Source organism: Pleurodeles waltl, unplaced genomic scaffold (genome assembly GCF_031143425.1).
Source record: "Pleurodeles waltl isolate 20211129_DDA unplaced genomic scaffold, aPleWal1.hap1.20221129 scaffold_162, whole genome shotgun sequence".
NCBI classification, from domain to species: domain Eukaryota; kingdom Metazoa; phylum Chordata; class Amphibia; order Caudata; family Salamandridae; genus Pleurodeles; species Pleurodeles waltl.
Window position 1 is genome coordinate 353,978 of NW_027149868.1, and position 14,330 is coordinate 368,307.

Consider the following 14,330-nt stretch of genomic DNA (forward strand, 5'->3'; position numbering starts at 1 on the left):
GCTCGGAATTTTTTTTTTTCTTAATCAGAGGGGAAGATAATGTCTTAATAACAGAGAAGGCGATGGAAACCTAAAGGGCGAAGTCCTCCGCGGTAGATTTGAACCGGCGAATTAAGGGTTACTGTTTTTGCACTACTCTCGGCCGCTCTATCAACTGAGCTACCGAAGGCGGAGACAGCAAAGCTTTCCGTGATGCATTCATCTGTCTTTCAATAATGGTTGTGGCGCAGTTGGGTGCGGGTGCTGCAGTGGAATGAGAAAACTCATGAATACGACCTAGGGCTAGCTCTCCAAATGGCCACTTCCTAGAATGCTTTCTCAGCTACATCTTTTCAACTTAAAGGGGGATTGCTTACCTACCTTAATGTGCTGGGCTGGCTTGAAGGAAAGAAGGGGACCTAGAAATTGAAATTCTACACAAAAGGAAATGTGATCAAAGGGTATGGGGCAAAGGTAGTCCACAGCCCTTTGGAAGCATTTGTGACCAAAGTATGACAGCATGGAAACGTCAAGGAGAGGCCAGAAAGTTAGGGGAGGCATTACGACATGCATCACTACGCACTGAGCATGAAGAACATGCATGTTTAATGCCTCTGTGAATGGAAAGGGAAAAGCAAAATCATGGTCCAATCGCAAGTGATTGGGATAAAGAAGACATTCAGTTTTTCTTAAACCTTCTGTAAGGAGTCTCTGGTTTAGAGGAAGAATTCACATCAATGGCCAAGACAGCTGTGACCGTTTTCTATACCGAGATTGCCAAGATGAACCACCACTTTGGTTTCTTGGGGGAGAAAGATTCTTTTTTCTATAAAGACCGAAAATGAGATAGCCCCATTTCACAAGCTTTCCCAAGGCAAGAGCCGGGCAATGTCGGCGGTGGTCTGGCCCCAGCTGCATGTCATCTCACTTCCTGACCCATGGTGACAGCCTAGGGTTCTGCCAAAAGGCAAGATGAGCCTGGCAAAAGGCTGGAGATGCCGGGGATCGAACCCGGGGCCTCATACATGCAAAGCATGCGCTCTACCACTGAGCTACATCCCCCACGTCCTGGGGTGGGGGTGGGGCGGGCTGACCTTGCTTCACCGAAGGAAATCTGGAATTCTATGTACCTCAAATTCACCACATATGGCACTAGAAAATAAGGTGTCAGATGTGGGATTCCCCATGACTTACATCTGGATTGTATAGCACCATTTTATGGAATAAGGCTCACTCTAGAATGAACAAATGCCCCACATACAACAGCTAGATGCGATCTAAACATGCCAGAGTTTTCAAGGCAACTGGTTAAGGTTACATGAAAGAAGAATATGGTTGAGTGCTGCTTACAAATGTCCTGAGACGAATTAAGGTACTCTTGCTCTTACTGCAGGACACACAGCTATGTTACATAAGCACGTAAAGAGTTGAGATCCAGATGCATCTATTGCTAAGGACGGCACCTTAATTCTGAGTTTTAGTCCATTAAATTCTCAGTTACGTGGGGGAAAAATTCATGTGATCTTTCTGAGAGAGGTGAAAGGTATTCCCTGACTCTTTCGCATGGCTAATTGTAGGGGGTGTGGGTTTAATCACTGGAAAGAAATATTTTCCCACCATTATAACTCCATATGATTTTAATCCAGCGAGTCAATCGTATCGTATTTATATTCCAAGATAAGATAAGCGTTTTTGCCTCCTTTCCTCTTCAAGGGGTATAGACGTATTTCTGGGAGGGTTTGTGCAGCCTTCTGTGCAGTAGGCAGTGCGTCAGTCTCATAATCTGAAAGTCCTGAGTTTGATCCTCAGAGAGGGTATTTCTGTGCTCCTTTTGGCAAGACGAACATCTCAGATTTTCTCCAAATCTGTAAACTATTACTCCACTTCGCATCTTGCTCAGTTTTAGGGAGATGGTGGCTTTCTAAATTCCCTCTCGCATATATATATATATATATATATATATATATATGACCGCTCTCATTGTAGGCAAGGAGTAGCTGGGTCGGCTGACAAAACATCTACTTTGGTACAATGAGACTGGAAGTCTTCCAAGTGCCTTCATATATTTAGTCAAGGGTTTGGAATGAATTCTGATCTGCAGGTCCTTGTTTACTTCTCTTCCCACATCCCTCAGAAATGAGGATGTGGTCAATTTCATTAGAAAACAGAAGACATCTACCCTTCTGTCCCAGCATTTACTTGGAGCTCGGAATTTTTTTTTTTCTTAATCAGAGGGGAAGATAATGTCTTAATAACAGAGAAGGCGATGGAAACCTAAAGGGCGAAGTCCTCCGCGGCAGATTTGAACCGGCGAATTAAGGGTTACTGTTTTTGCACTACTCTCGGCCGCTCTATCAACTGAGCTACCGAAGGCGGAGACAGCAAAGCTTTCCGTGATGCATTCATCTGTCTTTCAATAATGGTTGTGGCGCAGTTGGGTGCGGGTGCTGCAGTGGAATGAGAAAACTCATGAATACGACCTAGGGCTAGCTCTCCAAATGGCCACTTCCTAGAATGCTTTCTCAGCTACATCTTTTCAACTTAAAGGGGGATTGCTTACCTACCTTAATGTGCTGGGCTGGCTTGAAGGAAAGAAGGGGACCTAGAAATTGAAATTCTACACAAAAGGAAATGTGATCAAAGGGTATGGGGCAAAGGTAGTCCACAGCCCTTTGGAAGCATTTGTGACCAAAGTATGACAGCATGGAAACGTCAAGGAGAGGCCAGAAAGTTAGGGGAGGCATTACGACATGCATCACTACGCACTGAGCATGAAGAACATGCATGTTTAATGCCTCTGTGAATGGAAAGGGAAAAGCAAAATCATGGTCCAATCGCAAGTGATTGGGATAAAGAAGACATTCAGTTTTTCTTAAACCTTCTGTAAGGAGTCTCTGGTTTAGAGGAAGAATTCACATCAATGGCCAAGACAGCTGTGACCGTTTTCTATACCGAGATTGCCAAGATGAACCACCACTTTGGTTTCTTGGGGGAGAAAGATTCTTTTTTCTATAAAGACCGAAAATGAAATAGCCCCATTTCACAAGCTTTCCCAAGGCAAGAGCCGGGCAATGTCGGCGGTGGTCTGGCCCCAGCTGCATGTCATCTCACTTCCTGACCCATGGTGACAGCCTAGGGTTCTGCCAAAAGGCAAGATGAGCCTGGCAAAAGGCTGGAGATGCCGGGGATCGAACCCGGGGCCTCATACATGCAAAGCATGCGCTCTACCACTGAGCTACATCCCCCACGTCCTGGGGTGGGGGTGGGGCGGGCTGACCTTGCTTCACCGAAGGAAATCTGGAATTCTATGTACCTCAAATTCACCACATATGGCACTAGAAAATAAGGTGTCAGATGTGGGATTCCCCATGACTTACATCTGGATTGTATAGCACCATTTTATGGAATAAGGCTCACTCTAGAATGAACAAATGCCCCACATACAACAGCTAGATGCGATCTAAACATGCCAGAGTTTTCAAGGCAACTGGTTAAGGTTACATGAAAGAAGAATATGGTTGAGTGCTGCTTACAAATGTCCTGAGACGAATTAAGGTACTCTTGCTCTTACTGCAGGACACACAGCTATGTTACATAAGCACGTAAAGAGTTGAGATCCAGATGCATCTATTGCTAAGGACGGCACCTTAATTCTGAGTTTTAGTCCATTAAATTCTCAGTTACGTGGGGGAAAAATTCATGTGATCTTTCTGAGAGAGGTGAAAGGTATTCCCTGACTCTTTCGCATGGCTAATTGTAGGGGGTGTGGGTTTAATCACTGGAAAGAAATATTTTCCCACCATTATAACTCCATATGATTTTAATCCAGCGAGTCAATCGTATCGTATTTATATTCCAAGATAAGATAAGCGTTTTTGCCTCCTTTCCTCTTCAAGGGGTATAGACGTATTTCTGGGAGGGTTTGTGCAGCCTTCTGTGCAGTAGGCAGTGCGTCAGTCTCATAATCTGAAAGTCCTGAGTTTGATCCTCAGAGAGGGTATTTCTGTGCTCCTTTTGGCAAGACGAACATCTCAGATTTTCTCCAAATCTGTAAACTATTACTCCACTTCGCATCTTGCTCAGTTTTAGGGAGATGGTGGCTTTCTAAATTCCCTCTCGCATATATATATATATATATATATATATATATATGACCGCTCTCATTGTAGGCAAGGAGTAGCTGGGTCGGCTGACAAAACATCTACTTTGGTACAATGAGACTGGAAGTCTTCCAAGTGCCTTCATATATTTAGTCAAGGGTTTGGAATGAATTCTGATCTGCAGGTCCTTGTTTACTTCTCTTCCCACATCCCTCAGAAATGAGGATGTGGTCAATTTCATTAGAAAACAGAAGACATCTACCCTTCTGTCCCAGCATTTACTTGGAGCTCGGAATTTTTTTTTTTCTTAATCAGAGGGGAAGATAATGTCTTAATAACAGAGAAGGCGATGGAAACCTAAAGGGCGAAGTCCTCCGCGGTAGATTTGAACCGGCGAATTAAGGGTTACTGTTTTTGCACTACTCTCGGCCGCTCTATCAACTGAGCTACCGAAGGCGGAGACAGCAAAGCTTTCCGTGATGCATTCATCTGTCTTTCAATAATGGTTGTGGCGCAGTTGGGTGCGGGTGCTGCAGTGGAATGAGAAAACTCATGAATACGACCTAGGGCTAGCTCTCCAAATGGCCACTTCCTAGAATGCTTTCTCAGCTACATCTTTTCAACTTAAAGGGGGATTGCTTACCTACCTTAATGTGCTGGGCTGGCTTGAAGGAAAGAAGGGGACCTAGAAATTGAAATTCTACACAAAAGGAAATGTGATCAAAGGGTATGGGGCAAAGGTAGTCCACAGCCCTTTGGAAGCATTTGTGACCAAAGTATGACAGCATGGAAACGTCAAGGAGAGGCCAGAAAGTTAGGGGAGGCATTACGACATGCATCACTACGCACTGAGCATGAAGAACATGCATGTTTAATGCCTCTGTGAATGGAAAGGGAAAAGCAAAATCATGGTCCAATCGCAAGTGATTGGGATAAAGAAGACATTCAGTTTTTCTTAAACCTTCTGTAAGGAGTCTCTGGTTTAGAGGAAGAATTCACATCAATGGCCAAGACAGCTGTGACCGTTTTCTATACCGAGATTGCCAAGATGAACCACCACTTTGGTTTCTTGGGGGAGAAAGATTCTTTTTTCTATAAAGACCGAAAATGAGATAGCCCCATTTCACAAGCTTTCCCAAGGCAAGAGCCGGGCAATGTCGGCGGTGGTCTGGCCCCAGCTGCATGTCATCTCACTTCCTGACCCATGGTGACAGCCTAGGGTTCTGCCAAAAGGCAAGATGAGCCTGGCAAAAGGCTGGAGATGCCGGGGATCGAACCCGGGGCCTCATACATGCAAAGCATGCGCTCTACCACTGAGCTACATCCCCCACGTCCTGGGGTGGGGGTGGGGCGGGCTGACCTTGCTTCACCGAAGGAAATCTGGAATTCTATGTACCTCAAATTCACCACATATGGCACTAGAAAATAAGGTGTCAGATGTGGGATTCCCCATGACTTACATCTGGATTGTATAGCACCATTTTATGGAATAAGGCTCACTCTAGAATGAACAAATGCCCCACATACAACAGCTAGATGCGATCTAAACATGCCAGAGTTTTCAAGGCAACTGGTTAAGGTTACATGAAAGAAGAATATGGTTGAGTGCTGCTTACAAATGTCCTGAGACGAATTAAGGTACTCTTGCTCTTACTGCAGGACACACAGCTATGTTACATAAGCACGTAAAGAGTTGAGATCCAGATGCATCTATTGCTAAGGACGGCACCTTAATTCTGAGTTTTAGTCCATTAAATTCTCAGTTACGTGGGGGAAAAATTCATGTGATCTTTCTGAGAGAGGTGAAAGGTATTCCCTGACTCTTTCGCATGGCTAATTGTAGGGGGTGTGGGTTTAATCACTGGAAAGAAATATTTTCCCACCATTATAACTCCATATGATTTTAATCCAGCGAGTCAATCGTATCGTATTTATATTCCAAGATAAGATAAGCGTTTTTGCCTCCTTTCCTCTTCAAGGGGTATAGACGTATTTCTGGGAGGGTTTGTGCAGCCTTCTGTGCAGTAGGCAGTGCGTCAGTCTCATAATCTGAAAGTCCTGAGTTTGATCCTCAGAGAGGGTATTTCTGTGCTCCTTTTGGCAAGACGAACATCTCAGATTTTCTCCAAATCTGTAAACTATTACTCCACTTCGCATCTTGCTCAGTTTTAGGGAGATGGTGGCTTTCTAAATTCCCTCTCGCATATATATATATATATATATATATATATATATGACCGCTCTCATTGTAGGCAAGGAGTAGCTGGGTCGGCTGACAAAACATCTACTTTGGTACAATGAGACTGGAAGTCTTCCAAGTGCCTTCATATATTTAGTCAAGGGTTTGGAATGAATTCTGATCTGCAGGTCCTTGTTTACTTCTCTTCCCACATCCCTCAGAAATGAGGATGTGGTCAATTTCATTAGAAAACAGAAGACATCTACCCTTCTGTCCCAGCATTTACTTGGAGCTCGGAATTTTTTTTTTTCTTAATCAGAGGGGAAGATAATGTCTTAATAACAGAGAAGGCGATGGAAACCTAAAGGGCGAAGTCCTCCGCGGCAGATTTGAACCGGCGAATTAAGGGTTACTGTTTTTGCACTACTCTCGGCCGCTCTATCAACTGAGCTACCGAAGGCGGAGACAGCAAAGCTTTCCGTGATGCATTCATCTGTCTTTCAATAATGGTTGTGGCGCAGTTGGGTGCGGGTGCTGCAGTGGAATGAGAAAACTCATGAATACGACCTAGGGCTAGCTCTCCAAATGGCCACTTCCTAGAATGCTTTCTCAGCTACATCTTTTCAACTTAAAGGGGGATTGCTTACCTACCTTAATGTGCTGGGCTGGCTTGAAGGAAAGAAGGGGACCTAGAAATTGAAATTCTACACAAAAGGAAATGTGATCAAAGGGTATGGGGCAAAGGTAGTCCACAGCCCTTTGGAAGCATTTGTGACCAAAGTATGACAGCATGGAAACGTCAAGGAGAGGCCAGAAAGTTAGGGGAGGCATTACGACATGCATCACTACGCACTGAGCATGAAGAACATGCATGTTTAATGCCTCTGTGAATGGAAAGGGAAAAGCAAAATCATGGTCCAATCGCAAGTGATTGGGATAAAGAAGACATTCAGTTTTTCTTAAACCTTCTGTAAGGAGTCTCTGGTTTAGAGGAAGAATTCACATCAATGGCCAAGACAGCTGTGACCGTTTTCTATACCGAGATTGCCAAGATGAACCACCACTTTGGTTTCTTGGGGGAGAAAGATTCTTTTTTCTATAAAGACCGAAAATGAAATAGCCCCATTTCACAAGCTTTCCCAAGGCAAGAGCCGGGCAATGTCGGCGGTGGTCTGGCCCCAGCTGCATGTCATCTCACTTCCTGACCCATGGTGACAGCCTAGGGTTCTGCCAAAAGGCAAGATGAGCCTGGCAAAAGGCTGGAGATGCCGGGGATCGAACCCGGGGCCTCATACATGCAAAGCATGCGCTCTACCACTGAGCTACATCCCCCACGTCCTGGGGTGGGGGTGGGGCGGGCTGACCTTGCTTCACCGAAGGAAATCTGGAATTCTATGTACCTCAAATTCACCACATATGGCACTAGAAAATAAGGTGTCAGATGTGGGATTCCCCATGACTTACATCTGGATTGTATAGCACCATTTTATGGAATAAGGCTCACTCTAGAATGAACAAATGCCCCACATACAACAGCTAGATGCGATCTAAACATGCCAGAGTTTTCAAGGCAACTGGTTAAGGTTACATGAAAGAAGAATATGGTTGAGTGCTGCTTACAAATGTCCTGAGACGAATTAAGGTACTCTTGCTCTTACTGCAGGACACACAGCTATGTTACATAAGCACGTAAAGAGTTGAGATCCAGATGCATCTATTGCTAAGGACGGCACCTTAATTCTGAGTTTTAGTCCATTAAATTCTCAGTTACGTGGGGGAAAAATTCATGTGATCTTTCTGAGAGAGGTGAAAGGTATTCCCTGACTCTTTCGCATGGCTAATTGTAGGGGGTGTGGGTTTAATCACTGGAAAGAAATATTTTCCCACCATTATAACTCCATATGATTTTAATCCAGCGAGTCAATCGTATCGTATTTATATTCCAAGATAAGATAAGCGTTTTTGCCTCCTTTCCTCTTCAAGGGGTATAGACGTATTTCTGGGAGGGTTTGTGCAGCCTTCTGTGCAGTAGGCAGTGCGTCAGTCTCATAATCTGAAAGTCCTGAGTTTGATCCTCAGAGAGGGTATTTCTGTGCTCCTTTTGGCAAGACGAACATCTCAGATTTTCTCCAAATCTGTAAACTATTACTCCACTTCGCATCTTGCTCAGTTTTAGGGAGATGGTGGCTTTCTAAATTCCCTCTCGCATATATATATATATATATATATATATATATATGACCGCTCTCATTGTAGGCAAGGAGTAGCTGGGTCGGCTGACAAAACATCTACTTTGGTACAATGAGACTGGAAGTCTTCCAAGTGCCTTCATATATTTAGTCAAGGGTTTGGAATGAATTCTGATCTGCAGGTCCTTGTTTACTTCTCTTCCCACATCCCTCAGAAATGAGGATGTGGTCAATTTCATTAGAAAACAGAAGACATCTACCCTTCTGTCCCAGCATTTACTTGGAGCTCGGAATTTTTTTTTTTCTTAATCAGAGGGGAAGATAATGTCTTAATAACAGAGAAGGCGATGGAAACCTAAAGGGCGAAGTCCTCCGCGGTAGATTTGAACCGGCGAATTAAGGGTTACTGTTTTTGCACTACTCTCGGCCGCTCTATCAACTGAGCTACCGAAGGCGGAGACAGCAAAGCTTTCCGTGATGCATTCATCTGTCTTTCAATAATGGTTGTGGCGCAGTTGGGTGCGGGTGCTGCAGTGGAATGAGAAAACTCATGAATACGACCTAGGGCTAGCTCTCCAAATGGCCACTTCCTAGAATGCTTTCTCAGCTACATCTTTTCAACTTAAAGGGGGATTGCTTACCTACCTTAATGTGCTGGGCTGGCTTGAAGGAAAGAAGGGGACCTAGAAATTGAAATTCTACACAAAAGGAAATGTGATCAAAGGGTATGGGGCAAAGGTAGTCCACAGCCCTTTGGAAGCATTTGTGACCAAAGTATGACAGCATGGAAACGTCAAGGAGAGGCCAGAAAGTTAGGGGAGGCATTACGACATGCATCACTACGCACTGAGCATGAAGAACATGCATGTTTAATGCCTCTGTGAATGGAAAGGGAAAAGCAAAATCATGGTCCAATCGCAAGTGATTGGGATAAAGAAGACATTCAGTTTTTCTTAAACCTTCTGTAAGGAGTCTCTGGTTTAGAGGAAGAATTCACATCAATGGCCAAGACAGCTGTGACCGTTTTCTATACCGAGATTGCCAAGATGAACCACCACTTTGGTTTCTTGGGGGAGAAAGATTCTTTTTTCTATAAAGACCGAAAATGAGATAGCCCCATTTCACAAGCTTTCCCAAGGCAAGAGCCGGGCAATGTCGGCGGTGGTCTGGCCCCAGCTGCATGTCATCTCACTTCCTGACCCATGGTGACAGCCTAGGGTTCTGCCAAAAGGCAAGATGAGCCTGGCAAAAGGCTGGAGATGCCGGGGATCGAACCCGGGGCCTCATACATGCAAAGCATGCGCTCTACCACTGAGCTACATCCCCCACGTCCTGGGGTGGGGGTGGGGCGGGCTGACCTTGCTTCACCGAAGGAAATCTGGAATTCTATGTACCTCAAATTCACCACATATGGCACTAGAAAATAAGGTGTCAGATGTGGGATTCCCCATGACTTACATCTGGATTGTATAGCACCATTTTATGGAATAAGGCTCACTCTAGAATGAACAAATGCCCCACATACAACAGCTAGATGCGATCTAAACATGCCAGAGTTTTCAAGGCAACTGGTTAAGGTTACATGAAAGAAGAATATGGTTGAGTGCTGCTTACAAATGTCCTGAGACGAATTAAGGTACTCTTGCTCTTACTGCAGGACACACAGCTATGTTACATAAGCACGTAAAGAGTTGAGATCCAGATGCATCTATTGCTAAGGACGGCACCTTAATTCTGAGTTTTAGTCCATTAAATTCTCAGTTACGTGGGGGAAAAATTCATGTGATCTTTCTGAGAGAGGTGAAAGGTATTCCCTGACTCTTTCGCATGGCTAATTGTAGGGGGTGTGGGTTTAATCACTGGAAAGAAATATTTTCCCACCATTATAACTCCATATGATTTTAATCCAGCGAGTCAATCGTATCGTATTTATATTCCAAGATAAGATAAGCGTTTTTGCCTCCTTTCCTCTTCAAGGGGTATAGACGTATTTCTGGGAGGGTTTGTGCAGCCTTCTGTGCAGTAGGCAGTGCGTCAGTCTCATAATCTGAAAGTCCTGAGTTTGATCCTCAGAGAGGGTATTTCTGTGCTCCTTTTGGCAAGACGAACATCTCAGATTTTCTCCAAATCTGTAAACTATTACTCCACTTCGCATCTTGCTCAGTTTTAGGGAGATGGTGGCTTTCTAAATTCCCTCTCGCATATATATATATATATATATATATATATATATGACCGCTCTCATTGTAGGCAAGGAGTAGCTGGGTCGGCTGACAAAACATCTACTTTGGTACAATGAGACTGGAAGTCTTCCAAGTGCCTTCATATATTTAGTCAAGGGTTTGGAATGAATTCTGATCTGCAGGTCCTTGTTTACTTCTCTTCCCACATCCCTCAGAAATGAGGATGTGGTCAATTTCATTAGAAAACAGAAGACATCTACCCTTCTGTCCCAGCATTTACTTGGAGCTCGGAATTTTTTTTTTTCTTAATCAGAGGGGAAGATAATGTCTTAATAACAGAGAAGGCGATGGAAACCTAAAGGGCGAAGTCCTCCGCGGCAGATTTGAACCGGCGAATTAAGGGTTACTGTTTTTGCACTACTCTCGGCCGCTCTATCAACTGAGCTACCGAAGGCGGAGACAGCAAAGCTTTCCGTGATGCATTCATCTGTCTTTCAATAATGGTTGTGGCGCAGTTGGGTGCGGGTGCTGCAGTGGAATGAGAAAACTCATGAATACGACCTAGGGCTAGCTCTCCAAATGGCCACTTCCTAGAATGCTTTCTCAGCTACATCTTTTCAACTTAAAGGGGGATTGCTTACCTACCTTAATGTGCTGGGCTGGCTTGAAGGAAAGAAGGGGACCTAGAAATTGAAATTCTACACAAAAGGAAATGTGATCAAAGGGTATGGGGCAAAGGTAGTCCACAGCCCTTTGGAAGCATTTGTGACCAAAGTATGACAGCATGGAAACGTCAAGGAGAGGCCAGAAAGTTAGGGGAGGCATTACGACATGCATCACTACGCACTGAGCATGAAGAACATGCATGTTTAATGCCTCTGTGAATGGAAAGGGAAAAGCAAAATCATGGTCCAATCGCAAGTGATTGGGATAAAGAAGACATTCAGTTTTTCTTAAACCTTCTGTAAGGAGTCTCTGGTTTAGAGGAAGAATTCACATCAATGGCCAAGACAGCTGTGACCGTTTTCTATACCGAGATTGCCAAGATGAACCACCACTTTGGTTTCTTGGGGGAGAAAGATTCTTTTTTCTATAAAGACCGAAAATGAAATAGCCCCATTTCACAAGCTTTCCCAAGGCAAGAGCCGGGCAATGTCGGCGGTGGTCTGGCCCCAGCTGCATGTCATCTCACTTCCTGACCCATGGTGACAGCCTAGGGTTCTGCCAAAAGGCAAGATGAGCCTGGCAAAAGGCTGGAGATGCCGGGGATCGAACCCGGGGCCTCATACATGCAAAGCATGCGCTCTACCACTGAGCTACATCCCCCACGTCCTGGGGTGGGGGTGGGGCGGGCTGACCTTGCTTCACCGAAGGAAATCTGGAATTCTATGTACCTCAAATTCACCACATATGGCACTAGAAAATAAGGTGTCAGATGTGGGATTCCCCATGACTTACATCTGGATTGTATAGCACCATTTTATGGAATAAGGCTCACTCTAGAATGAACAAATGCCCCACATACAACAGCTAGATGCGATCTAAACATGCCAGAGTTTTCAAGGCAACTGGTTAAGGTTACATGAAAGAAGAATATGGTTGAGTGCTGCTTACAAATGTCCTGAGACGAATTAAGGTACTCTTGCTCTTACTGCAGGACACACAGCTATGTTACATAAGCACGTAAAGAGTTGAGATCCAGATGCATCTATTGCTAAGGACGGCACCTTAATTCTGAGTTTTAGTCCATTAAATTCTCAGTTACGTGGGGGAAAAATTCATGTGATCTTTCTGAGAGAGGTGAAAGGTATTCCCTGACTCTTTCGCATGGCTAATTGTAGGGGGTGTGGGTTTAATCACTGGAAAGAAATATTTTCCCACCATTATAACTCCATATGATTTTAATCCAGCGAGTCAATCGTATCGTATTTATATTCCAAGATAAGATAAGCGTTTTTGCCTCCTTTCCTCTTCAAGGGGTATAGACGTATTTCTGGGAGGGTTTGTGCAGCCTTCTGTGCAGTAGGCAGTGCGTCAGTCTCATAATCTGAAAGTCCTGAGTTTGATCCTCAGAGAGGGTATTTCTGTGCTCCTTTTGGCAAGACGAACATCTCAGATTTTCTCCAAATCTGTAAACTATTACTCCACTTCGCATCTTGCTCAGTTTTAGGGAGATGGTGGCTTTCTAAATTCCCTCTCGCATATATATATATATATATATATATATATATATGACCGCTCTCATTGTAGGCAAGGAGTAGCTGGGTCGGCTGACAAAACATCTACTTTGGTACAATGAGACTGGAAGTCTTCCAAGTGCCTTCATATATTTAGTCAAGGGTTTGGAATGAATTCTGATCTGCAGGTCCTTGTTTACTTCTCTTCCCACATCCCTCAGAAATGAGGATGTGGTCAATTTCATTAGAAAACAGAAGACATCTACCCTTCTGTCCCAGCATTTACTTGGAGCTCGGAATTTTTTTTTTTCTTAATCAGAGGGGAAGATAATGTCTTAATAACAGAGAAGGCGATGGAAACCTAAAGGGCGAAGTCCTCCGCGGTAGATTTGAACCGGCGAATTAAGGGTTACTGTTTTTGCACTACTCTCGGCCGCTCTATCAACTGAGCTACCGAAGGCGGAGACAGCAAAGCTTTCCGTGATGCATTCATCTGTCTTTCAATAATGGTTGTGGCGCAGTTGGGTGCGGGTGCTGCAGTGGAATGAGAAAACTCATGAATACGACCTAGGGCTAGCTCTCCAAATGGCCACTTCCTAGAATGCTTTCTCAGCTACATCTTTTCAACTTAAAGGGGGATTGCTTACCTACCTTAATGTGCTGGGCTGGCTTGAAGGAAAGAAGGGGACCTAGAAATTGAAATTCTACACAAAAGGAAATGTGATCAAAGGGTATGGGGCAAAGGTAGTCCACAGCCCTTTGGAAGCATTTGTGACCAAAGTATGACAGCATGGAAACGTCAAGGAGAGGCCAGAAAGTTAGGGGAGGCATTACGACATGCATCACTACGCACTGAGCATGAAGAACATGCATGTTTAATGCCTCTGTGAATGGAAAGGGAAAAGCAAAATCATGGTCCAATCGCAAGTGATTGGGATAAAGAAGACATTCAGTTTTTCTTAAACCTTCTGTAAGGAGTCTCTGGTTTAGAGGAAGAATTCACATCAATGGCCAAGACAGCTGTGACCGTTTTCTATACCGAGATTGCCAAGATGAACCACCACTTTGGTTTCTTGGGGGAGAAAGATTCTTTTTTCTATAAAGACCGAAAATGAGATAGCCCCATTTCACAAGCTTTCCCAAGGCAAGAGCCGGGCAATGTCGGCGGTGGTCTGGCCCCAGCTGCATGTCATCTCACTTCCTGACCCATGGTGACAGCCTAGGGTTCTGCCAAAAGGCAAGATGAGCCTGGCAAAAGGCTGGAGATGCCGGGGATCGAACCCGGGGCCTCATACATGCAAAGCATGCGCTCTACCACTGAGCTACATCCCCCACGTCCTGGGGTGGGGGTGGGGCGGGCTGACCTTGCTTCACCGAAGGAAATCTGGAATTCTATGTACCTCAAATTCACCACATATGGCACTAGAAAATAAGGTGTCAGATGTGGGATTCCCCATGACTTACATCTGGATTGTATAGCACCATTTTATGGAATAAGGCTCACTCTAGAATGAACAAATGCC

General features: G+C 44.5%; 7 non-coding genes across 7 annotated transcripts; all 7 read right to left on the reverse strand.

Moving 5' to 3' along the window:
- Window positions 1-969: 969 nt before the first annotated feature.
- On the reverse strand, window positions 970-1,041 carry TRNAA-UGC (transfer RNA alanine (anticodon UGC)). Its single transcript has one exon. It is a non-coding gene; the product is annotated as a tRNA-Ala (tRNA).
- A 2,111-nt stretch (window positions 1,042-3,152) lies between these two features.
- Window positions 3,153-3,224, reverse strand: TRNAA-UGC (transfer RNA alanine (anticodon UGC)). Its single transcript has one exon. It is a non-coding gene; the product is annotated as a tRNA-Ala (tRNA).
- Window positions 3,225-5,335: 2,111 nt separating this feature from the next.
- TRNAA-UGC (transfer RNA alanine (anticodon UGC)) lies at window positions 5,336-5,407 on the reverse strand. Its single transcript has one exon. It is a non-coding gene; the product is annotated as a tRNA-Ala (tRNA).
- A 2,111-nt stretch (window positions 5,408-7,518) lies between these two features.
- On the reverse strand, window positions 7,519-7,590 carry TRNAA-UGC (transfer RNA alanine (anticodon UGC)). The gene has a single exon. It is a non-coding gene; the product is annotated as a tRNA-Ala (tRNA).
- A 2,111-nt stretch (window positions 7,591-9,701) lies between these two features.
- TRNAA-UGC (transfer RNA alanine (anticodon UGC)) lies at window positions 9,702-9,773 on the reverse strand. Its single transcript has one exon. It is a non-coding gene; the product is annotated as a tRNA-Ala (tRNA).
- A 2,111-nt stretch (window positions 9,774-11,884) lies between these two features.
- Window positions 11,885-11,956, reverse strand: TRNAA-UGC (transfer RNA alanine (anticodon UGC)). Its single transcript has one exon. It is a non-coding gene; the product is annotated as a tRNA-Ala (tRNA).
- Window positions 11,957-14,067: 2,111 nt separating this feature from the next.
- Window positions 14,068-14,139, reverse strand: TRNAA-UGC (transfer RNA alanine (anticodon UGC)). Its single transcript has one exon. It is a non-coding gene; the product is annotated as a tRNA-Ala (tRNA).
- Between the last annotated feature and the right edge of the window lie 191 nt (window positions 14,140-14,330).